The sequence below is a fragment of the Cervus canadensis genome, chromosome 15 (genome assembly GCF_019320065.1).
Source record: "Cervus canadensis isolate Bull #8, Minnesota chromosome 15, ASM1932006v1, whole genome shotgun sequence".
Taxonomy (NCBI): Eukaryota; Metazoa; Chordata; class Mammalia; order Artiodactyla; family Cervidae; genus Cervus; species Cervus canadensis.
This window is the reverse complement of record NC_057400.1, coordinates 60,995,145-61,021,764: the sequence shown is the minus strand read 5'-3', so window position 1 is coordinate 61,021,764 and position 26,620 is coordinate 60,995,145. Positions and strand designations below refer to the sequence as shown.

The 26,620-nt window shown below is 39.3% G+C and overlaps 1 non-coding gene across 1 annotated transcript; it reads left to right on the top strand.

The window, feature by feature from the left end:
• The first annotated feature begins 3,505 nt into the window (after positions 1 to 3,505).
• On the top strand, positions 3,506 to 3,612 carry LOC122454051. Its single transcript, XR_006273272.1, has one exon. It is a non-coding gene; the product is annotated as a U6 spliceosomal RNA (small nuclear RNA).
• The last annotated feature ends 23,008 nt before the right edge of the window (positions 3,613 to 26,620 follow it).

Genomic DNA, 26,620 nt, shown 5'->3' with positions numbered 1-26,620 from the left:
GCAGGTTTGATCCCTGGGTCAGGAAGATCCCCTGGAGGAGGGCATGGCAACACACCCCAGTCTTCTAGCCTGGAAAATTACATGGACAGAGGAGCCTGGCAGACGGTGGTCCATAGGGTCACAAAGAGTTGGACACGACTGAAGTGGCTTAGCATGCACGCATGGCAGAAACTAATACAATGTTGTAAAGCAGTTATCCTCCAACTAAAAATGAAAAGAAATGCGCTTCCTGACGCTGTAAACACCTAGTGCCATCAGCCTGGAGCTAGAGCTGCCCACACTTCTTTTTCTCCGTAGAGACATTTTGTCATTCAAAATAGCCCCCTTTATCATACCTTGAAAAGAGGTTTGCTAGGGCACCTGGAGGCAAATCCTCTCTTTGTGACTTGCTGGCTGTCTAGTGCACGCGCGAAGTTCTAACATCAGGGGAGCTGAGCTGGCTGGAGCCCTCTGGGCAGTGCCTAGAACATGGGAGGTGTCAGAACTGTTTCACCTTTTACTTCTGAGTACTTCCTGTGAGGTACTCTGTTCTCAAACAGGGCTCTCAAGAGTACTTAACCAGAGAAGAAAAGTGGCTCCCAAGAGCGCCTATCCCCTGCCCTGCTCTCGCCTCCATCTTTAAGGTCCCAGACTCAAACCTTGCCCCCACCCCTGCAACTCATCCTCAAGTTGAAGAGGATTGAAATGCTTTTTCCTCCTCCAGCCAGGCAGATGTGCTTAGAAAGTAACATGATCAGGAGACAAGATGAATACTTACTCAGTTTTTTAAAAGATAGGATTTTGTAAAAATAACATAGCATTCAATTCTACAAATGTGTCACTGGTATTTCAAACATGATTAATTTTGGAAACCCACCAAAATACTTTTTCAATCACTTTTAAATACAGAGGATGGTAAACCTATAGAAAACTTCCTATCTCTGTGCTGGTTGTCTCAATGGAGATGTCAGCTTCTAAACTAATTCACTTAATCTCTCAATGCTAAAGTGGAATTGGGATTTATACTTTACTATTTTCCATTATAAGCATGAAGTAAGAAATTACTCCACATCAAGGGACAAAGCAGGTCAAACAGTTTTCTCTCAATTATTGGTAAAAGTTTGGCTCTCTGAAAAAGTTATTGTTCATGGTTTAGGTGAGCAAGGAGAGACCTCTGGCAAAGATACGTGTTCTCAATATGAGCTGAATTCTATCAGAGGAGCTTCTTGGTGTTTTTCGTTTCCTGGGGAGTTCCAGAAGTACTAAAATTATATCGAGACAAAGTGTTTATGTTTCAAAAGTGCAGGCTCTGCATTCCAGGCTACACACTGAGGGTTCTCAAAACAGAGCCAGCTTTTACTGAAACTTGGAAATAAGGATAACTCACAAGGACTTGGACTAGTACATACTGGAAAAATAGAAGATAACCGAGGAGCCAGCTAAAAAGGGAACAACCTAACCCAGGAGTTTCATGGTAAATTCTTAAGACTTTGTGGGCCATATAGTCTCTGTTGCAAGCTCTGCTACTGAGGTTCAAAAGCAAACACTAACATTACATACATGAGTGAGCACTGTTCCAATAAAACTTTATTTACAAAGACAGGAGGAAGGCTGGATTTAGCCTTTGGGCTATAGTTTGCCTGTCTTCATGGATCTAATCAAACGCTCCCCACCTAGTTTGAATTATTTCATCATTTGTTGGATTTAATGAAATAGATGGTTTTGGTAGCATAGAGAAATTAACTACTAAGAAAATTTAGATTTGTGCTTAAAGGAGTACTTTGCTTAAAATTTTACCATTAGAAGTTCAATTTATGTGTTGAACATTGTTCTCTTTAGGAATCTGCTTAAAATGCAAGGGCTTAGGAAATATATCCTTAGTATTAATTAAGTACTAATATATTAATTAGTATTAACTAATATTAAATAAGTACTAACTAATATATCCTTAGTATTAGTTAAGTAGCTAGGTCTGAAAGCGGCCCTAGAAGCTGCCAGAGAATATATAGTACCTAGCATAAAGAAAAGGGGATTGAAAGGGGAGAGCCATGAAACAGACGTGTCTGTCTCCTGGCTTTAAACAATTATCCATAGGATCCATTTGACCATCCAGTAATATTTTTTTGTGGTTGTTCCTGCAAAGGCACATTCTTTAGGAATAAAGTCCTGCATGAATGAGTGCTCAGATATCCAGACCGAGGGTGCCACTTTGTTCACTGCACACCCATTCTGCACAAACACAGATTTAGTTGCAAGGCTCAGGGCTAGGAAATGAAGGTAAGAAGTGGAATAGGATAATCCAGCAGGGAAAATCCACATATAATACAAAATGGCAGAATCTACAAAGGAAGCAAGAACAAAGGGTAATTCTTTTTAAAAGTCCCTCAAACCGCCGGTCTCATTTCTCTCCGCTTTCCCCCCCCCGCCCCGCCCCGCCAGTTCATTCTAGTTTCATGTATTGAAATGTGTTCCTAGGGCTAATTATTACTTATTTTTAAAGCTGGCGTGACAGTAATAGTGAAAAACTATAAATATGGTGGTTGGTAGTTGGTAAAACCTTACTTACTCCTTGCTATTTCCTTAATATTTCCATTTAAGTTGCTCAAACTAGAAAAAGATACTAGGAAGTGTTGCTCATGCATTAAAACCCCCTTGTGTGTTTAACCCATTCACCATAAGCTTGATTTACAACAGCTTCCCTTGCTTGATGAATCCCACATGCCCCATAATTTAAACATCTTAATGTGCCTGTCACTGGAGTGCCTTTTTATTTGAATTTAAATTGATTCTGAAACTGCTCCCAGTTAGAAGTTTGTGTTTGGTAAGCCGTAGCTTACAGTGGAATACGGTCACACCAAGGTCCAATCTGCAAGGTATCTGATGGAGGTTCAATTGCTACCATAATTAACCTAGGTCAGGTTAATTTAACCATAGAATATATACTCTGGTGACTGTTTAATCTGCCACAAATAAATGAATAGCAAAGATCCTGAGCCACTTGACAAGTGAAATACAGTTTGTTCATATAAATACAGAAGAACCTCAAGTTCATTTCTGGATTTGTGTAACTTATGCTTTTTTGAAGAATTTTCAATAAAAGGCAGACAAGATTTTTGTATCATTCTAAACTTGAGAGCCATCATCCTTGTCTAGTCCAGATAAAACCAAACTTAAACCATTTTTAAAAAGTGGTTTATCATTTCTCCTATTCAAAAAGAGTATGCTGGAAGTCATTTCATGATTCTTCCAGTGATATGGACAGGCTTGCAAACAAAAATGGGAACATAATGAGGCAATGGGTGCACAAAATGTCCAGAGAGGAGAGGCCTGAGCCTGCTGAGAGCTGAGGGCTCCACAGAGGATGCAGCCCTGGCCCCTGACTAGCATCACCACAGCCATGTTGATGCAGATCCTCCCCCTAAAACACAGAGGATGGTGATTCTGATCCATGTAAACAGGCCCACCCTCTTGGACAATTGATTTTTTATCTCCAGAAATTAGGTGGCCTTAAAAATTCCTCAGGCTTGTGCTTGGATTGGCAGCATATATACTAAAATTTGAACAATACAGAGAAGATTGGCATGGCCCCTGTGCAAGGATGACATGCAAATTCATGAAGCATTCCATATATTTAAAGAATATTACAAGAGATAAGGAAGGACACTACATAATGATCAAGGGATCAATCCAAGAGGAAGACATAACAATTGTAAATATCTATGCACCCAACATAGGAGCACCTCAATATATAAGACAAACCCTAACAGACATAAAAGGAGAAATTGACAGTAACACAATAGTAGTAGGAAACTTTACCGCCCCACTCACACCAATGGACAGATCATCAAAACAGAAAGTTCATAAGGAAACACATGTTAAATGATACATTAGATGAGATGGATTTCATTCATATCTTCAAGACATTCCATCCAAATGCAGAAGAATACACTTTCTTCTCAAGTGTACATGGTATATTCTCCAGGATAGACCCCATCTTGGGTCACAAATCAAACCTCAGTAAATTTAAGAAAATTGAAATCATATAAAGCATCTTCTCTGACCACAGTGCTATGAGACTAGATATCAATTACAAGAAAAAAAAAAAACCTGTAAGAAACACAAACACATGGAGATTAAACAACACATTTCTGAATAACCAACAGGTGACTAAAGAAATCAAAAGGGAAATAAAAAAATCTCTAGAAACAAATGACAATGAAAAAATGCCAACTCAAAACCTATGGGATGCAGCAAAAGCAGTTTTAAGAGGGAAGTTTATAGCAATACAATCCTACCTCAAGAAACAAGAGAAACATTGAATAGACAACCTAACTTTATACCTAAAACAACTGAGAAAAGAAGAACAAAAAACCCCCAGATTAGGAGAAGGAAAGAAATCATAAAAATCCAAGCAGAAATAAACGGGAGAAAAATGAAAGAAACAATAGTAAAGATTAATAAATCTAAAAGCTGGTTCTTTGAGAAGATAAACAAAATTGACAAGCCTTTAGCCAGACTCACCAAGGAAAAAAGAGGGAAGAATCAAGTCAACAAAATTGGAAGTGAAAACAGAAATTTTACAACAGACAATGCAGAAATACAAAGAATTATAAGAGACTATTATGAACAACTATATGGTGATAAAATTGATAACCTGGAAGAAATGGACAGATTCTTAGAAAAGTTCAATCTTCCAAGACTGATCCAGGAAGAATTAGAAATTATGAACAACCCAATTACAAGCATTGAAATTGAAGCTGTGATAAAAAAAAGTCTCCCAGAAAACAAAATCCCAGGACCAGATGGCTTCACAGGAGAATTCTATCAAACATTTAGAGAAGAGCTAATGTCCATCCTTCTAAAACTCTTTCAAAAAATTGCAGAGAAAGGACCACTTCCAAACTCATTCTACAAGGCCACCGTCACCCTGATACCAAAACCAGACAAAGACGACACAAAAAAGAAAACTACAGGCCAGTGTCACTGATGAACATAGATGCAGAACTCCTCAACAAAATTTTAGCAAACAGAATTCAGCAACACATCAAAAACCTCATACACCATGATCAAGTTGGGTTTATTCTAGGAATGCAGGGATTCTTCAGTATATGAAAATCAATCAATGTGATACACCATATTAACAAATTGAAAGATAAAAACCATATGATCATCTCAATAAATGCAGAAAAAGTCTTTGGCAAAATTTAGCAGCCATTTATGATTAAAACTCTTCAAAAAATGGGCACAGAAGGAACCTACCACAACATAGTAAAGGCCATATATGGTAAGCCTACAGCAAACATTATTCTCAACGATGAAAAACTGAAAGATTAAGATCAGGAACAAGACAAGGGTGCCCACTTTCACCACTATTATTGAACATAGTTCTGGAAGTCCTAGCTACAGGAATCAGAGAAGAAAAAGAAATAAAAGGAATCCAGATTGGAAAAGAAATAAAGCTCTCACTGGTTGCAGATGACATGACCCTGTACATAGAAAACCTTAAAGGTAGTATCAGAAAACTACTAGAGCTAATCCATGAATTTAGCAAAGTTGCGGGATACAAAATCAATAAACTTGAATCAATCATTTGCATTTCTATATACTAACAATAAAATATCAGAGAAATTAATGAATCAATTCCACTCACCATTGCAAGAAAAAGAATTAAATATCTAGGAATAAACTTAACTAAGGAGACAAAAAGAACTGTACACAGAAAATTATGACACTAACGAAAGAAATCAAAGACAACATAAAGAGATGGAGAGATATTCCATGTTCCTTAGTAAGAAGAATCAATATTGTGAGAATGACTATACTACCAAATGCAATCTACAGATTCACTACAATCCCTATCAAATTACCAATGGCATTTTTCACAGAACTAGAACAAAAAATTTCACAATTTATATGGAAACACAAAATACCCTGAATAGCCAAAGCAGAAGAGAAAGAAGAATGGAGCTGGAGGAAACAACCTTCCTGACTTCAGATTATACTACAAAGCTACAGTCATCAAGACAGTACGGTACTAGCACAAAAACAGAAATATAGACCAGTGGAACAAGATAGAAAGTCCAGAAATAAATGCATGCACCTATGGGTACCTTATTTTTGACAAAGGAGGCAAGAATATACAATGGGGCAAAGAGAAACTCTTCAATAAATGGTTCTGGGGAAAACTGGACTGTAAAAGAACGAAATTAGAACACTTTCTAACACTGTACACAAAAAATAAACTCAAAATGGATTAAAGACTTAAATGTAAGACCAGAAACTATAAAACTCTTAGAGGAAAACAGGCGGAACACTCGATGACATAAATCAAAGCAAGATCCTCTATGACCCATTTCCTAGGGTAACAGAAATAAAAACAAAAGTAAACAAGTGGGAACTGATTAAACTTAAAAGCTTTTGCACAGCAAAGGAAACTAGAAGCAAGGTTAAAAGAAAACCCTCAGTATGGGAGAAAATAATAGCAAATGAAACAACTGACAAAAAATTATTTTCCAAAATATATAAGCAACTCATACAACTCAACGCCAGAAAAACACTCAATTAAAAAGTGGGAAAAAGACCTAAACAGACATTTCTCCAAAGAAGACATACAGATGGCTAACAAACACATGAAAAGATGCTCAACATCCCTCATTATTAGAGAAATGCAAATCAAAACTACAATGAGATATCACCTTAGACCGGTCAGAATGGCCATCATCAAAAAGTCTACAAACAATAAATGCTGGAGAGGATGTGGAGAAAAGGGAATGCTCTTGCACTGTTGGCAGGAATGTAAATTGACACAGTCATTATGGAAGACAGTTTTTTAAGATGGAAATGCCTTAAAAAACTAGGAATAAAACCACCGTATGATCAGCATTACTACTCCTAGGCATATATCTGCAGAAACCAGGGTTGAAAAAGGCACATGTATCCCATTGTTCATTACAGCACTATTTATAATGCCTAGAACATGGAAGCAACCTAGATGTCCATTAACAGATGAATGGATAAAGTTGTGGTACATATACACAGTGGAATATTACTCAGCCATAAAAAGGAACACATTTGAGTCAGTTCTGATGAGAACCTATTATACAGAGTGAAGTGAGAAAGCTAAATATCGTATTCTAATGCATATATACGGATAATCTAGAAAAATGGTACCAAAGAATTTATTTACAGGGCAGCAAGGGAGAAACAGACATAGCGAATAGACTTATGGACATGGGGAGAGGGGAGGAGAGGGTGAGATGTATGGAAAGAGTAACATGGAAACTTACATTACCATATGTAAAATAGATAGCCAATGGGAATTTGCTGTATGGCTCAGGAAACTCAGACAGGCTCTGTAGCAATCTAGAGGGGTGGGATGGGGTAGAAGATGGGAGGGAGGTTCAAAAGGAGGGGATATATATATACCTATGGCTGATTCATGTTGAGGTTTGACAGAAAACAACAAAATTCTGTAAAACAATTATCCTTCAATTAAAAAATAAATTAAAAAAAAAGAATATTAAACCATTAAAAAAAAATTATTGAGGCGTGAAGTAGATAGAGAGGACGTAGCAATTGCTTCCTCCATACCAGGAATCATGACATATTGTAAGGTTCTTCTTATTATGGGAGAGAGGGACAGAAAACAAGCCTGCTTTGATCAGGTACAGAGTTAAATTAGTTCTTTACATTTAGCTAGCATTGTTAATTGTTAAAGGACATTTCGTCACCCACTTATTCAATGGCACATTGATGCGACGTTTGGTGGTGGGAGTTTTTGCAAGGTACCCACCCTGCTGGAATGCACAGTCTGATGTTGGAGACAGACAAGACAGCTGACAAATTGTGAGAAGTGGCAAGAAGGGTAAAGAGGATTCGCTAATAGAGGCCGTGGGCTGGAGGTGAGGGTAGGTGGAGAGGACCTGCTTAACAAGGGGAGTCATGGAGTAAGAATCACGGCGAAGGTAATGATCCTAAGCTTTAGAGTCCTTCACTTGTTCCAGCCATGGAGCCCCATGATTGTGTGTTTTTTAATAAGAGTTACAAATTTAAGATTTACAATTTTTCTTTAGAAAAACTTCTCCCAAATTACATAAGCTTCAGAGTTTGCAACATCTGAATTCATGCCTGGTGGTCAGGGAAGGTTTCTCTGAAGAACAGACATTTTGGTTGATTCCACTAGGATAAGGAGACTGCCATGCTTGATGGGAGGGTAGTAGTCCTGCTGGGTTGAAGGCCATTTGAAAATTCTGAAGCTGGAAATTGCCTAACCACTTGGAGGAAGTGTGGAGGGAGTAGAATGGAGAAAGGAGAGAGAGGGAGGAGGCAAATTTGGAGAAAGTACCAGGGGCAAACCCTGGGGGGTCATGGGGGTCACAGGAGGGAGTCTGGTTTATGTCAAAGTGATACGGAAAACCACTGGAGTGTTCTGGGCAGGCAAACGACACGATCAGATTTATGTTTGTAAAAGATTTCTCAGACTATAAGAATTGATACAAGGTTGGCAGCATGATTAAAGAAAGGAGACTGTGGCAATATTCCAGGTGAGAGACGGTGGTTTAGATTCGAGTGGTGATTGTAGTGGTTATGGAGGGAGGTGGAAAGATTTAGGATACATATCAGATTTTGAAATCATAGCTGATGGGTTGGATTGTAGGGAGCTGGGAAAATAAAACAGAAAAGGTGAACTAATAAATAGATATTGGAGGTGGGGCAGAAATATTGCCAGGAGGTTGCAATAATCACAAGTTGTGTTAGGAAAATCTAGGAAGGCATTTATTAATATCATGGCTAGGGCTTTATATATGTGAATATGGCAATGCTGACATCTCTTTGAAGGTGATGTAAGAGCAGGATTACGGAGTTAGACATGATTCTGCGTTACTTAATCCCACTCGAGTGCCCAGGAATGAATTAGGTATGTGAAACATGTATACCATCTTCATAAATCAGACTTTAACTTTGTTATCGGAGTTCGTTTACATTTCTTAGTGGCCTGTGGGAAACAATTACATGACCACTACTGAATCATTCCAATCAATGAACAGACCAGCCTTTGAAAGCTCACGTGAAATGTGGCCAACATTGTGTTTGCCTGTGGCTTAAGACCTTGACTTTAGGAGGTTTCATTAGGAGATGTTTTTCTAGAGTTAGAAACACATTTTTGCAAAAAAAGCAGTGAAGAGAAGTATTGGCTAATCTGGCTCTCTACTTTCTTCCAAGTATAACTGAAAGTTCTAAGGTTAACTATAATTAAACACAATCTGAGGGTTTAGGATCCTAAAAAATCCATATTTGTGTGTGGTATATACAGCATGAGAGACAATTCCAAAGAGCTGTGAAGAGAAAAAACTGTAAGGATAGAGTAATTGCGATGCTTGTCTTAAGAAAATTCTTACCTTTTCCTTAGGGAATATAAAGCAATAAACATAACTGGTAGTTGCAAATGCAATAAAAGTCATATTTTTCTTAAATGATTATATTCATTAATTAGGCTTTTAGAAAATAGAGGTATTGAAATAAGTTTGGAATTCAGGAAGGAGATCATTAGGCTGCAAAATAAGTTTCTTAAGGACTGACATCTTTAACTATGTAATGTGAAGAATGACAGTCAACTTAGCATTTAACTCTATATGAAATCTTCCAAGAGTGGATTTTGTATAAATGAGTTTCTATCTGATTTCAGAGCCCTTTTCTTTATATTCTTCCCTGTTTTTTGATGAGAGTTGGTGATCTAGGAGTTTTTATATCTTGTCATTATGGAACTTCTGCCCTTCACTATCCTCACACACAATTTCTGAAATACTTATTTTGAAGCCTAGTGTATTTGACAAGAAGTTTAATCTAGCGGGGGGAAAAAGGTAGGCATGAGAAGGTAACAGAAGACAAATGAGCCCGTCAGGAAAGCCAACGTAAGACCAGTAGGGGTGAAATTAATACTTTTGGGATTGCTTACACTGGAGTGTTAAACCCTGAAGAAGTGCAAAGTAGGTATGATAAAAACATTTTCGATAAATGTAGGAAAAGAGGCAAAATGATGCAAATTAGAATGGAATGATTCAGGAGACCTTGCTGATGGTGCTGGAAAGAAAAGTAATGCAATCTGAAATTCTGCCCATTGCAGAATTTTTGGTATGTAAACTAAACAGCAAGCAGAACAGCCACCCTACGCTGATTCCTGTTAGCCATCAGCCAAGAGTTATGTGCAAAGTCAAACTAAGGCATCAGAATTAAGTGTTAGGAATTCCCTGGCAGTCCCGTGGGTAGGATTCCAAACTTCCATTGCAGGGGCACAGGTTCAGTCTCTAGTTGGGGAACTAAGATCCTACAAGCTGTGTACCATAGTCAAAAAATAAAATAACTGGTGTTAGCTTAAAAAACATGAGTGTTATTATGTGGAAAGCCAATGCCACCAAGTATGAACTCTGAAAAGTAACCCTTCCCACCTTCTGGCTGTGACATGTCGAGGACCTGAGGGTCATTCCTGCTGCTGGAGCCAATCTCAGTGCCGACTCCTGGATTTGCAGCTGTCACCTCCGAGCCCTACCAGGCATCCCGGGGAACCAATGTTACATGGCTTATGGAGAGTGGCTGCACCAGTAGAACATGAAGCATCTGTCTGGAAACTGCCCCAGATCCACCCCCAGAGCCTGATTCCACCCAGGAGCATCTCCCACTCTGCCCCTGGAGTCCCCTCAGCTGACGTAGCTGTTGGCACTGTTTGGGTTGTTTCACCGGTTACACTGGACTATTGCTACAACTAAACAATTCAGTATGCTTATGGCTCCCCCTGGGTTGTGAAGATCTGCTGGAGAAGGGATAGGCTACGCACTCCAGTATTCTTGGGCGTCCCTGGTGGCTCAGATGATAAAGAATCCACCTGCAATGTGGGAGACCTGGGTTCAGTCCCTGGGTTGGGAAGATCCCTTGGAGAAGGGGATGGCTACCCAGTCCAGTATTCTGGCCTGGAGAATTCCATGGACAGAGGAGCCTGGCAGGCTACAGTCCACGGCGTTGCAAAGAGTAGGACACAACTGAGCAACCTTCACTTTCACTGGCTACCCCAAAATATCATCGCTGGATGTGTCGTTCATAAAATAACCTTGTTTTGTCGCTAAGTCATGTCTGACTCTTCTGCGACCCCAAGGACTGTAGCCCCCCAGGCTCCTCTGTCCATGGGATTTTGCAGGGAAGAAAACTGGAGTGGGTTGCCATTTCCTTCTCCAGAAGATCTTCCCTACCCAGGAACTGAACCCGTGTCTCCCACTTCTCCTGCATTGCAGGCAGATTCCTTACCACTGAGCCACCTGGGAAGCCCTTATATGATACTTATTTTGTTTGCCTTTGGTTAAAGAAAAAAAAAAAATCACTTTTTATTAAAAGAAAACCCTGAGTGAATATGAGGTCTTTATCTCATTGTTGCCCAGTATGGTATGGTTTTTGCTAAAGCTTGAAGAGTAAGAAAATGGATGACTTTAATCAGCCACTAATGGGGAAAAATAAACTTAAATATGTGACTTTCCATAAGGTTAAAATTTGGGAAAACTAGCTAGACTTGCCCCTCTCTGTTGTGTTCTTCAGTAAGTACGTGACAAAAATACATGGCAGCCAGGTCTGCCCCTCCGCTTCGTGTATTAATAAAATTAGTTGTTGTGCAGTTCAGTCGACCCTGCCTTCTGCAGCCTGCAGCTGCTTTGGCATGCTAATTGAATTGTCAATAATAAACACAGGAAAGGAGGCACTTCAGGCTGCCATTTCAGGGCCACAAAACCTTCACTTAGAGGCTGCCTGCTGTTTCTCCCAACTGTGCATGAAAAGCAATTAAGAAAAGTCTTGTGTAACTGTAGTCTGCTAAATCAAGGATAAACTGTATGTTGGAACTAACAAAAGACACACAAAACGCCTGCAAATCTTCTCAGAACCAAACTGTGTGCAATGGTGCTTGTAAGAATGTGTGGCCCAATTAATGGAAAAACACTGAACTAAAAGTTAAATTATCCCGTTGCCTTTTGCCCCATAAACTGGTGTCTAGCCTCAAGCAGGGGAACCCTTGCTGAATGCTTATTTTACCAAGATGGAAACACAGTGAACGGACATGAACCAGTCTAATAACTCTACCAGTCCTGGGCCAACGATTACTGCTCAGAATTGATACTGAATGAAGCTTCTTTGTTATTTCTAACTGTGGTGGTGAAAAGGTTACTAAGTTCCCACATGTGATGATACAAAAGACACTGTCTGAACACAACAGCTCCATCTAACACCGGTGGACTGCAGAGGCCTAGGCCGAGATAAACATAAAATAAAGTTTACATTTGTTGGCAAGTAGATGTGCCATGGTAATGTAAATTTAAGTTACCAGTTTCTAAAATCTTGTGAAGTCATTCTCTTGTTACTAACCGGTTACAATTTTGACATGTGTTTTATCACTGAAAGGTATTTATAAACTGTTCTAAACTCCTAAGGCATCTCGGTTTGAGGTGTTATTGATATAATCCCTGGAACAGAACACCTATAAGACTAATATTTTGCCTCTAAAGCTGTTCCCTGGTGGTATAGTGTATGTTACAGTGAGGGATAACCACATAACCATGTTAACCCAGGAGAGGCCATGAAAACTGGCCCACAGGACCTGGAGAAATATTTAAAGATACCAGTCAACAATTTGCTTAAATGTAAGATTTTGAAACTACTGAAGTAAAAACTTGAAAGCTGCTAAAAGTAGACAAGCTTAAAAAGTGTTACCCCACGAAAAAAACATTTTAACCCTGGATTTAAAATTAAAAGTAAATAATTAACAATCATTCTTATGTTAATGTGCACATAATGAAAGTATATACAAGCTTTAAAACGCTGACTTATCAAAGTTTTAAAATTAACATAGAAGGCTAGAGTCTGTGGGAGTGTAGATGTGTGTGTGTGTATAGCTATTTATTAGAAGTAAAAATAGTTTAATTGGTTCATTCAAACTTATCCTTAATTGTGTTTTTAAAGATTCGAGGATGACATATTATAGTAATTTAATTTTTTAAGGGTTATTTTTGTTTCTTCAACTGTGCCTTTACTGTAGACACCAGCATTCTTTGTTCTGTGAAGTAAAAAACAGCTGTAATAAGATTGGGTTCTTTGCTTCTGTCTCTATTTTTAGTAAATCAAGGATATGTCCTAGAGAATGTTCCCTATGATCTTTTTTTTTCTTACGGTGTCCAGTGAATCAACTTTAGGAAAATTGAAGTCTAAATTATATAACATGTTAATCCAAATTCTGTGGATTATGTAGGCAGAATAGATTTGGTATTTCTTTCTAATAACAAAATGACTGCAACTACATGTTAATATTCTGCTGAATGAATAAATATGATACTGATAATCTGCATCTCTCTCCCCTTCTCACTCATAGAACCTTTCTTTGTTTAATGAATCATTTCAGGTACAACATGGTGTATATCAGGAAGAGTTTATAAACCTAAATTGTAGGAAAAGTTTTTATTTTTCTTTTGCTCTTCTCATTTTTATTTCATTCTTGCGTATAAAAATTCTGTGGCAAGAATTACTGGTATCCAAAATATAGCCTCTGAAGTTACTACTCTTACTTACCAACATGAAGCAGCTGTAAAACCTGAGGGGATCACGTGAGTTTCCAAACACTGCTATTTAGAAGTTCCTATGACATATCTTGAATGGTCAGAGGGCTGTTTTGCATTTTGGGGGTAAAGCTTGTTGGGCTCCTGGGTTCTCCTTAGGCCTCGGTGAAGGCTATGTAACTCCAGTGTGTACTTTTGAAAATATTCAGACACCAATGTAGAAGGTTAGCAAAGAAAAAAAAAAATTCAGCCAACACAAGACATTGCCCCTAAATGTTTGCATCAATTAAAGCCCTGTTCAAGGCCAGCCTGGCATTCCTCCAGCCGCGTGTTCCATGTAAAATAAAATACTACCAGCTGTGGTCAATTATTTGATTTCCCAGTGAAAGACGAGAAACGTGTAATCACTGTTAATATGGTAAAAATTGATCAAGTGTGACAGGCTATGTAATTTACTGATTGCAATAGCCTTTTAGGTACCAGCTCTGAGACCAGTACCTGCTGATTAGTTTCTAGATGTCTAGAGCGAAGGTAAGAGTTATGGTAACTTTAGTTTAGCTTTATGTCTGTCACATGACAGAGGATTGGTTAAAAGATTTACTTGCCTGAGAGAATACTACCAATTATTCAAACATTTTTGCAAGAGTGTTTAATAATGCAATAAATTCTTATGATATAATTTAAATGAGTAAAGCAGGACTCAAAGTTGCCATAGATGATTATAATTGCCTAAAAAAAACCCCTGAGGTTAAAAAAATGTTAGAACATCAAAATATCTTTTTTTCTGTTCCCATTTGTCTTAAGCCAAATGTACTGATTCAAAACATGAGTTTGAGTGAACTCCAGGAGGTAGCGAAGGACAGGGAGGCCTGGCATGCTGCAGTCCCTGGGGTCTTTAAGAGTCAGATACGACTTAGCAAATGAATGACAACTGATTTAGAAAGTATAGTTGGCAGTCTGCATATGATTTGAGAAAGATGCAGAGGGAAAAAAAATATATTTAAAGCATCAAAAATTGTAAAGTACCCAGAAAATAGTGAAAAAAAGAGGGATCTGAAAGCCCAGCACCTCTCACCTTTCACTTTTACAACTTGTACCGAGAAATTCATTCTCGTACTACATGTGTTTTGGTGATAAACATCCTTGGGGATCTTAATACACTGGTTATCTTTGGAGGAGGTCATAACAATAAGGCAGTAGAATCGCTTCATGGTCAGGAGGGTGAGCTCAGAGTTCAAGTTCTATCTCCCTACAGCATTTCTTCCAACTTTTGTTTTCCCTGAGTTTTGCAAATGATTTCAAAGACAAGGTCCAAGACTTTATGGAATTCTCAGCAGGTAGTTTTTGCAGTGAGTATCCATTCCCAGAACTGTTTAGAATATCGTGAGCAAAATAACAGATGTGCTTTCCCTCGGGAGGATAACCACAGTGCTCCTCTTATGTTTCCTTTATCCTCATTGAGCCTCCTGCAAGCACAGAATAGATATTGTAAACGTTTTATTGTCATTGGGCATGGAGACAGGCTGGCACTCAAGTTCCCTATAAATAACATGTACTTTCAGTGATTCTCCCTGAACTGCAGCTTGATCATTTTTTTGTGGGGTAACCAGATAACACACAGGATTTGGGGATGTGTTGTATTTGATGTTCTAATCAGGGTAATTCATGCAACCAAAATGAAAATACTAAAATTTGAATATGTTGGTCAACTTTTAAGTTCCTTGCAACAAAAAGGTTATATTACTACTAACTACAATGCCAAGTGATTACTTAAACTGAAAGAAAAAAAGACCCCAAATCAAATCAGTCGATAGTAATAGAGGCAGATAAAACCAGAAAAGGTAGGATTTGTGTGATTGTGTTATTTTATCTAAACATAAACTTCACTAGTGAACTCACAAAGCAATGTCTCATTCCCGTTTGGAAAATCGCAATTGGCATTTTTTCCATTGTCTATTTTGGTCCTTATGAAAAGAAAGTGGAAAAATGTCCTGATGAGGTGGCATAATGCTTAAATCCACACCCAGTCTCTAACTTTTTCCCCCACGGGGTTCAGTCTACAAAGTCTCTAACACTTGGTGCTATTAATAAAAGCTGAATAAAATGATGCCTTTGTCTGAAGACATTAGCAGAATTGTAGTTGTGTTCCAAAGGATTGGGGGCTGAGAGAGGGAGGGAGAAGGCCAGCTGCCCAGGGCACCGACCTGAGGGGTTGCTAAATTTGTTGAGGGGGAGGGCACCCGGCCAGCCATCAAGGACCACAAATGCTCTGTTGCCAGCCTAGGTGCCCATGATGCTCAGAATAGTTCTGCTTATTTTAAGCAGTTCTTCCACATGGGCTCAGAAATTCTAACGATCGTTTATATTTTTTTTATTGAAGTAAAATTTAAGAAATTGGACATGTAGTTTTGCTCCATACTCTGCAACTACTTTAGAATTGAGGTTATAAAGACAGCTAAGTGTTTTGAACTTAAACCAGGAAACCACAACCAACCCTTTTCTCCCCCACCCCTGAAACCCTCCAAAGTATTAAAAAAATTTTTGTTTCCCTAGTTGGTTCTTATTTGAGGATGCTGCAATGTTACAGCATCCTGGTCAAACAGTAAAATCGCCTAGAAACTCTGAACCAGATTGTAGTCCAGTTGAAACTGGTCTCTGGGGGTTGGACTTGAATGCTCCCCTGGAGTTCTGATCTACACTCACTGTGTTGAATGAGAACCACCTGACGATGGTTGCTATTAGACCCTCAAATCTTAGCTCACATTAGATACACCTGGAAGGCTCGTGAAAGCCACTCCCCGGGCCTTAACCCCCAGAGTTTTTAAGTAGGTCTCGGTGGGACCTGAGCGCTTCTGGCTCCCTCAAGTTCCAGTGCTCATGGATGCCGCCCCAAGGACAACAGTTTGAGAACCACAGCCCCAAAGGAGATCCTGCGTATCCTAAGGTACTTGCACTCCTAGAAGAGCTTTTGGTAGTGTTTCTGTTGTTGAGGGGGGAGATTTGGAGAAGGAGCACAGAGTTGGTGCCAAAGGGCAGGAAGTGGAGGGAAGGGACTTTAAGAAAAAAGTTAAGATGTGTGTTATCAAAACTGAAGAGGGGAAGGTCTGAACTTTTGAAGTCTGAGCTAGGCAGAGAAGTTTTACCCAAGAAGTTTGAGGAGAGCAGACTATGGGAAGCCTTAATGGATGTAAAAAGATTGAAAGGAAGTTTTGAAGAAGTGTTGTCAAAGTCTCTGTTTTCCCCCCGTATGATGAGAAATGCAAGCAAAGGATGGCTTTTGGTTGTGTCACATCTTGCCAGTGCCGCATCTCTCTGGGATGAACCGTGTGTATCAGGCTTTTATAAGCACTGTGTGTGCGCATGTATGCTAAGTTGCTTTAGTCGTGCCCAACTTTTTTCGACCCTGTGGACTGTAGCCCTCCAGGCTCCTTTGTCCATGGGATTCTCCAGGCAAGAATACTGGAGTGGGTCGCCATGCCCTCCTCCAGGGGATCTTCCGGACCCAGGGATCAAGCCCTCATTTCCTAGGTCTCCTCATTGGCAGGCAGGTTCTTTACATCCCCTACTTTTCCACCTTCATTCTCCTCTTTAGGAGAACCATAGCAACCTAACTTCAACTCTGTAAAGAAACAAGAATTAGAAGCAATTGGGGCTTAAAGACCCAAAAAACTGTGTTCTTGGGGCTTAAGGAAAAAGGCATTTGCCTGAGTCTAGGAGAGACTGTGTTCAGGGCTATAAAATGGGCGTGCAGCAGAAGGTGGAAATGTGTATCCCATGGCTCCCACTGGTGAAAAGAGATCCTAGTGTGTGAAAGCCCCTGCACTTCAATTTTGTGTGTTTCTGGGGGTGGGGTGGGAGTGGGATGGACAAGGTACCCAGGAGGGCCCCCTATTGGCAGGGTGCCTTGGTGGAGGCGGGTGCCCAAAGCACAGGCAGGCTGCCCCTGGGGAGTTGTGAGGGCAGACACAGTGCTGGGACAAGATGCATTAGGGCTGCGAAGTCCTGAGAGTGGTGGGAGAGGTGTGTGGTTTAGTCTGGAGGGTATGGATGCTGGTGGAGTGGTTGACGATGCCCACACGGAATTCTTAATTGCTCGTGTGACAGTAATCCACACACAAAACAAAAACCAGCCACAAATACTAATAAGCCATTTGTCTCTAAAAGTTCTCTTTTAGATTTACTAGCTCTGTAAATTTAGCAGACCGAGGCATACCCCCCTCTTCATTCATAGAGTCCATGCTCACTGCAGGAGACATGAAAGAGCAATGACAAGACCCTAAAGCAAAATGGGAGCGTGGGCTCTGCTTACCGACAAACAGGATGCCACCTTCTGGATTAGTGAAAGTAGCTAAGGCTGAGATGAAGAAAAAGTGGAATCCAGAATTCATTTTAGAAGAATCAGATGGGATACACTGTCTCTTGGAAACACAATGTTTTAGCCACATATATTTATAAGTACTTTAAAAGGGCACCCACAAGCAGTGGGAAATAAAGTGTGCTTAGACTCAGAACACCTGAGATCTAGTTCTAACTCTGTTGATAACTAGTGGCAGGTGGTCAAGTTAGCGACTTCATGAGTCTCACTGTTTTCTTACAAAACGGAGATCTCTGAGGCCAGCCCTGAGAAAATACCCTGTGAAGGAGATGAAGAAGCCTACGTGAGGTCTTGGTTAGGCACCTAGTTCTTGAAGTGTAAAACAAATTTGTATTTTTTGCCAGTCCTTAGCTAAGATTAAAATTAGGTAAAGTTCAGATTTCTTTTTCCTTGGGTTAGGGGCGAGGCCAAAATAAGATTTTATAAAGCACAAAGAAATCAGTCCAGCCTTGTCCTCTAGGTAGGAACATACAGGACAAATGTTGGGACAGTTCAGTTTCAGTAAACAAGAAAGTTGGCGGTATTAGCACAATGCTGGAGTAGAGTTTAGTAACTATTAAGTTTTTTCTTTTTTTCTGGAGGTGGGGAGTTTACATTCCTCAAAGGACATGGACTAAAATAGATGAGACTTAGACTGGAATTTTTTTGTAACAAACAATGAACCTAATTTCCCAGTTTCTTTTGTTGCCCTCTGTTGGTTTTGAAACTGGCACAGCAGAACAATTTCTTTTAAGAGGGTTTAAGATTCAGACATTTATTTTATGAAAAAATTAAGCATATTTCTTCTTTATTCCTGGTTTTATTTCTGTCGCACTTTCAAAGGTAATATATTTTATAGATAAAGTAGAAAGTTTTTCTAAAAATTAAAATTCTGATGGAATAGGTACAAATGACAACTGAGTTATTAAGAATTTCATCAGGAATTTAAAATCAGGTGTACTGATAAATATTAGCTTTTTCCTCATAATTGTGTGATTAAATCAGTAAGAAACTAGTATTATAATTAAAAATCACCCTTTACAGATTATCTGTGGCTTATCAATGACATTCTGCCAGTCTTACAAACACTTAGTATTCATTGTATTATCGATATAAAAGTCATCCTTCTGCTAGTTTCTGAGCCCTTCTACCCTCTCACTGTGGTTTCTCCTTGCAGTGTCCCAAAGCTCTCCCAATTGGGTTATTTTTGCCTCCACATATAAATGTGCTCAGTAAGTTCTAAACTTAAACAATTAGATCCCATCTACCCACCATCTAGTCAAGGCTATGGTCTTTCCAGTGGTCATGTATGGATGTGAGAGTTGGACTATAAAGAAAGCTGAACACTGAAGAATTGATACTTTTGAACTGTGGTGATGGAGAAGACTCTTGAGAGTCCCTTGGACTGCAAGGAGATCCAACCAGTCCATCCTAAAGGAAATCAGTCCTGAATATTCATTGGAAGGATTGATGCTGAAGTTGAGGCTCTAATACTTTGGCCACCTGATGCGAAGAACTGACTCATTGGAAAAGACCCTGATGCTGGGAAAGATTGAAGGCACGAAGAGAAGGGGACAGCAGAGGATGAGATGGTTGGATGGCATCACCAACTTGATGGACATGAGTTTGAGTAAACTCCAGGAGTTGGTGATGGACAGGGAGGCCTGGTGTGCTGTGATTCATGGGGTTGCAAAGAGTCGGACATGACTGAGTGACTAACCCACTGCCGCATCTTTCCTTATCTGGCTTTCTCTTCTGTCCCTTCATTTCTCTACTTTCTCTCTATTTTTCTCCTTATCTATCCATTTATCTCCTTTTTGAAGAAAGTGGGGGAAACCACTGGACCATTCAGGTATGACCTAAATCAAATCCCTTTTGATTATACAGTGGAAGTGACAAATAGATTCAAGCAATTAGATCTGATAGAGTGCCTGAAGAACTATGGACAGAGGTTCATGGCATTGTACAGGACGCAGTGATCTAGAACATCCCCAAGAAAAAGAAATGCAAACAGGCAAAATGGTTGTCTAAATGGACCTTACAAATAGCTGAGAAAAGGAAAGAAACTAAAGGCAAAATGAGAAAAAGAAAGATATACCCATCTGAATGCAGAGTTCCAAAGAATAGCAAGGAGAGATAAGAAAGCCTTCCTCAGTGATCATTCTATGGAAAAGACTAGAGATCTCTTCAAGAAAATTAGAGATATCAAGGGAGCATTTCATGCAAAGATGGGCACAATAAAGGACAGAAACGGTATGGACCTAACAGAAGCAGAAGATATTAAGAAGAGATGGCAAGAATACACAGAAGAGCTATACAAAATAAATCTTCAAGATCCAGATGATGGCATGATCACTCACCTAGAGCCAGACATCCTGGAATGTGAAGTCAAGTGGGCCTTAGGAAGCGTCACTACGAACAAAGCTAGTGGAGGTGATGGAATTCCAGTTGAGCTATTTCAAATCCTAAAAGATGATGCTGTGAAAGTGTTGCACTCAATAAGCCAGCAAATTTGGAAAACTCAGCAGGAGCCACAGGACTGGAAAAGGTCAGTTTTCATTCCAATCCCTAAGAAGGGCAATGCCAAAGAATGCTCAAACTACTGCACATTTACACTCATCTCACATGCTAGCAAAGTAATGCTCAAAATTCTCCAAGCCAGGCTTCAACAGTAAGTGAACCATGAACTTCCAGATGTTCAAGCTGGATTTAGAAAAGGCGGAACAACCAGAGATCAAATTGCCAACATTCGTTAGATCATAGAAAAAGTAAGAGAATTCCAGAAAAACATCTAGTTCTGCTTTATTGACTATGCCAAAGCCTTTGAATGTGTGGATCACAATAAACTGTGGAAAATTCTTCAAGAGATGGGAATACCAGACCACCTGACCTGCCTCCTGAGAAATCTGTATGCAGGTCAAGAAGCAACAGTTAGAACTGGACACAGAAAAATGGACTGGTTCCAAATTGGGAAAGGAGTACGTCAAGGCTGTATATTGTCACCCCGCTTATTTAACTTATATGCAGAGTACATAATAAGAAACGCTGGGCTGTATGAAGCACAAGTTGGAATCAAGATTGCTGGGAAAAATATCAATAACCTCAGATATGCAGATGACACCACCCTTATGGCAGAAAGCAAAAAAGAACTAAAGAGCCTCTTGATGAAAGTGAACAAGTTGGCTTAAAGCTCAGCATTCAGAAAACTAAGATCATGGCATCTGGTCCCATCACTCCACGGCAAATAGATGGGGAAACAGTGGAAACAGTGACAGACTTTATTTTCTTGGGCTCCAAAATCACTGCAGATGGTGAGCAGTCATGAAATTAAAAGATGCTTGCTCCTTGGAAGAAAAGCTATGACCCACCTAGACGGCTTATTAAAAAGCAGAGACGTTACTTTGGCAAAATAGATCTATCTAGTTTAAGGTATGGTTTTGCCAGTAGTCATGTCCATACATGACATGCAAGTTTGGACTATAAAGAAAGCTGAGCACTGAAGAATTAATGCTTTTGAACAGTGGTGTTGGAGAAGACTCTTGAGACACCCTTGGACTGCAAGGAGACCCAACCAGTCCATCATAAAGGAAATCAGTCCTGAATATTCATTGGAAGGACTGATGCTGAAACTTGAATACTTTGGCCACCTGATGTGAAGAACTGACTCGTTGCAAAAGACCGTGATGCTGGGAAAGATTGAAGGCAGGGAAAGAAGGGGATGACAGAGGATGAGATGGTTGAATGGCATCACCACCTAAATGGACATGAGTTTGAGCAAGCTCCAGGAGTTGGTGATGGACAGGAAGGCCTGGTGAGCTACAATCTATGGGGTCACAAAGAGTCAGACGTGACTGAGCAACTGAACTGAACTGTCTTTCCCTGTCCTCCTTCCCCAGCTGCTCCCTTTCATTCATTCACTGGGGAAGTGCTTTTGAGGGTAGGGTTGTATCCTGTGTACCTCACACTGTAGTTCTGGAAAACATGGCTGTACTGGAAAGATTGGGTTCTACCCTCATGGAGCTTAAAGTCTGGTGAAGGAGACAGACATTTGGTAAAGCAGCAGGCGAGTATCATCACCTGCACTCTTCATCTCCAACTATTGCAATTCAGCTTGAAGCTCCAGCCCAGGCCTTCAATCGTCAATCAGTTCCAGAAGCACAGACTCCTTTTTCTTTTATTTACACTTTCAATTTCCTATAGGAGTTTATCACTTAATTTTGGAAACATCTTTCTCCTTCACCTTCTGTACTCATTCTTCACTGGTTTTCTTATTCCTTCTTATCCCCTAGGCCCTTTTTGTACCCTTTCCTATAAATGGGTGTCATTTCATAATGTTCTCCAACCAGTCCCTTTATGACATTTCTAATTTCTTGAGGCAAACCCTCCTACCCTCATGCCTTCTGTTGCCCCCTATGCACTGGTAACCAAATGTTCAATCAGATCTCTTTCCTATCCAGGCAAATGGGTGGCATCCCATCTCAAACTCAAAAGGTTCTGAATTGAACTCTTTTTTTTTTCCAAAACTGTATCCTCCTTATGTGTTCCCTGTTTTATTTTAGAGAATCACCGTACACACAATCACCTAAACAAGACTTACTCTTGTAAATAACAGCAGCAAGATTTTCAAGACTGGCTTTTTAAGATAATATTCAAATTGAGATCTAAATAACGTTAGGGAGCCAATCACACAAATATCTGGAGGACAGAGTATTATAGGCAGAGGAAACAGAATGTGCAAATGTGGAAAATGATTGAGGAGTTCATAGGACCTAATGAAGACCAGTGTGGCTGGAGGGTGTGGACAAGACGGAGGACAGTGCCAGACGAGCTTGAGAAATTAGCAGGAATGTCACCACCAACACTGATGTAGATCATGGAAAGGTTTCATTTTATTCTAAGTAAAATGGGGTGCCATTGAGGGATTCTGCAGCCAGAGAGTGACTTTTAATTTATACTTTGTAAAGATCACTTCTACTACTCTATAAATAAATTTTGGAAGAGTAAGAATATGAACAGCGTCCAGCTAGGAGGCTGTTAGGCTATGTAGGCAGGAGATGCTAAAACCTGGAAATAGAGCAGTACCAGGGGAGGTAAAGGAGGAAAAGTCAGAATGTATTTTGGAAGTAGCATCAATAGACTTCCTAATGAACTGGGTATAAAAGGGGAGGCAAACAAAGGCATTAAAGACTATCTCTAGGTTTTTGGTATGAGCAACTGTGGAGCCATTTCACTGAGAGGAAAAGATAGGGAAGGAACAGAAATTTGGGGGGAAGGTCGATAGAAATCCTTGTTTTGATTATGTAGTTTGAGATGCCTTTAAAATCTGAAAAGAAAATGTCAAGTTGGATAATTGAAACTGAAGCCTAGAAGAGAAGTCAGAGCTGGTGACCTAAATGTGGGAGTCTCTGACAGATAGATGGTCTCTAAAGCCATGGGAACACATAAGATTGTCCAACAAGTGAATGTGGGTGGAGAAAAGCAGAGGGCAGAGACTGAGGATGGAGTCCTGGGTTACACGGACACACTAGAATTCAGAGGTCAAGCAGAAGAGAAACAAGCGGATTCGTTAAGCAGACGAGTGAGGAAGGGGACCAGGAGAATGCAGTGTTGTTGAAGCTAAGAGAGGTGTTTGCTTTACTGGACAGTGATCAGTGTTACTGAGAGATCAAACAGATGGAGGGCAGAAAAAGATGTAGGATGGAATTTGTTGATGACTCTGGCAAGAGCAGTTTCACAATGCAGGGTGCCCTGCCTTTGAGAGTGACCACTTCACACTGCCCTGACATACTTTACTTCTTGTATTATTTTTCATTAAGCTTCTGTATTTTTATTTTTCATTAAAAGGATGTTTTAATATTTCTATAGTCCTTTATAATGGGCTTCCCTGGTGGCTCAGGCAGTAAAGAATCTGCCTGCAATGCAGAAGATCCAGGTGTGATTCCTGGGTCAGGAAGATCCCCTGGAGAAGAGAATGGCAATCCACGCCAATATTCTTGCTGGAGAATTCCGCAGACAGAAGAGCTGGTAGGCTACAGTCCATGGCGTCACAAAGAGCTGGACACAACTGAGCAACTAGCCTACTTATGTCATAATAGTCATTATTGGTGAGAGCTTATTAGAATAGTGTGTGCAAAGGCATAGACACAAAAAAATGATACACACTTTCAGGATGGGGCATTAGTTGCACTTGGCCAGAATGTGTAGTATGTGGGTGAGAACGAAGGTGGAAAGGATCAACCAGAGTGAAAGTAAAGTTGGACAGGTAGACGGGACAGAAAAGAGTGGAATTTTACAGTTTGGTCATTTTTCAGAGTTTTGTCATTTTCTTCTTACAGATCTTGTATGTATTTTGTTAGATTTCTACCTAAGTATTTCATTTGGAGGGGTGCTAATATAAATGGTGTTGTATTTTTTTAAATTCAAATTCCACTTGTTCATTGCTGACATACAGACATATTGCAGAGACACTGCAGGTTCAATTCCAAACCACTGCAATAAAGTGAGTTATGTAAGTTTTTGGTTTCCAAGTGCTTATAAAGGCTATGTGTATACTATACTGTTGTCTATTAACTGCGTACATAGCATTATACCTAAAAAGTGTACATACCTTAGTTTAAAAATATGCTTCATTACTAAAAATGGTAACTATCATCTGAGCTATGTACTGAATTGTAATCTTTTAGCTGATGGAAGGTCTTGCCTCAAAGTTGATGGATGCTGAGTGACTAGGGCCGTGATTGCTAAAGGTTGGAGTGGCTGTGAAAATTTCTTAAAAGAACAATAAAGTCTGCTGCATCGACTAATGAAGCTTTTCTTTTCACAAATGGTTTCTCTGTAGCCTTCACTGCTTTTGATTAGCTGCTTACAGCAGGACTTTAGAAATTGGAGTCAGTACTCTCAAACCCTATTGCTGTTTTATCAACTAAGTTTATGTAATATTCTAAAGAAATTGCCATTTCTTTAGCAATAGAGTATTTTTAATACCACAAACTTTCAGTTAAAAAATATGATATCTGCAAAATGCAATAAAATGAGGTATAATCTGTATAGGAAAGTGACTTTTCCTCATTAACTTTGTATCCTGTAACTTTATGATGATTGCTTATAAAAGTTTCCTGACAAAGGTTTTCTGATGCTGTTGACTCTGGGATTATTCTAAAGAATTTTACCTACAAACAAAGTTTCATTTCTCCCTTTCCAATCTGTATACCTTTTATATCCTTTTCATATTCCATTAGCTAGGATTTCCACGGCAATGCTGGAAAGCAGTCTTGAGGGGGAGCTTCCTTGTCTTGGTCCTGATCTTAACAGGAAAGCATCAAGTTTCTCATCGTTACATGTAATGTGAGCCACAGGGCTTTTTGTGTAGGGGTGTGCGTGTATGCATACTATCAGATTGAGGAAGTTCACCGTGATTCCTAGTTTACTGAGAATTTTCATTTTTTATGGGTGTTAGCTAAATTCTTTTTTTTCTGTATCCATTGATAAGATCATGTAATTTCTCTTTAGCTTAACAACAAATTGATGTGATGGATTGCATTTTTTACTTCTAACTTTTAACTTCTAGGTAGCTTTTTACTTTTAAGGAGCTTTCACTTTTTGCTTTCACTTTTGACATTTTGCTTTCAACTTTTACTTTTCACTCGTACTGTCTACTTTTCTTTTTACTTTCATTTTAAACAAGCACTTTCACATTTTACTTTCACTCCTGCTTTTCACTTTTATTTTTAATTTATCATGCTTAGTTTTCCTTTTCACCTTGCTTCTACTTCCACTTTTTCTTTTTACTTCTACTTTTACTTTAAACTTTTAACTGTTACTTTTAATTTTTATTCTCTTCACTTTCATCTTTTACTTTCACCTTTCACTTCTACTTTTTACTTTCACTTTTTAGTTTTCCCTTTTACTCTTCACTCTTGCACTCTTTAACTTTACTTATTTGATTTTGAATGTTAAATGAACCTACCTGGAATAAATCACACTTGGTTAAATAATTCTTTTTATAAATTGTTGAATTTGATTTTCTAATATTTTATTGAGGGTTTTTATATTTATGTTCATGAGAAATGTTGGTTTGTAGTTTTCATATAACATTTTTGTCTGGTTTTGGTATTATGGTAATGCTGGCTTCATAGCATGAGTTAGTATTTTCTCTGCTTCTATCTTCTAGGAGAGATTGTAGAGAATTGGTATAATTTCTTCCTTAAATGTTTGATAGAATTCACCAGTGAACCTATCCAGACCTGGAGCTTCCTACTTTATAAGGTTATTAATTATGGAGTTAATTTCTTTAATAGATATGGGGTTATTTATGTTGTCTATTTTCTCTTTGTGAGTTTCATCAAATTGTGTCTTTCAAGGAATGGTTCCCCTCATATAGGTTATCACATTTGTGGGCATACAGTTGTCCAGTGTTCTTTTATTATCCTTTCAATGTCTGTGTGCGTGTGTGCTTAATCGCTCGGTAGTGTACAACTCTTTGCAAGCCCACCAGGCTCCTCTGTGCATGGAGTTTTCCCAGGCGAGAATACTGGAGGGATTTGCCATTTCCTCCTACAGGGGATCTTCCTGACCTAGGGATTGAATTCAGGTCTCCTACCTTGGCAGGTGGATTCTTTACTACCTGGAAAGCACTCAATGTCTCCAGGACATTGTAATCATTTCACTATATATATGTGTATGTGTATATACATATATGATATAT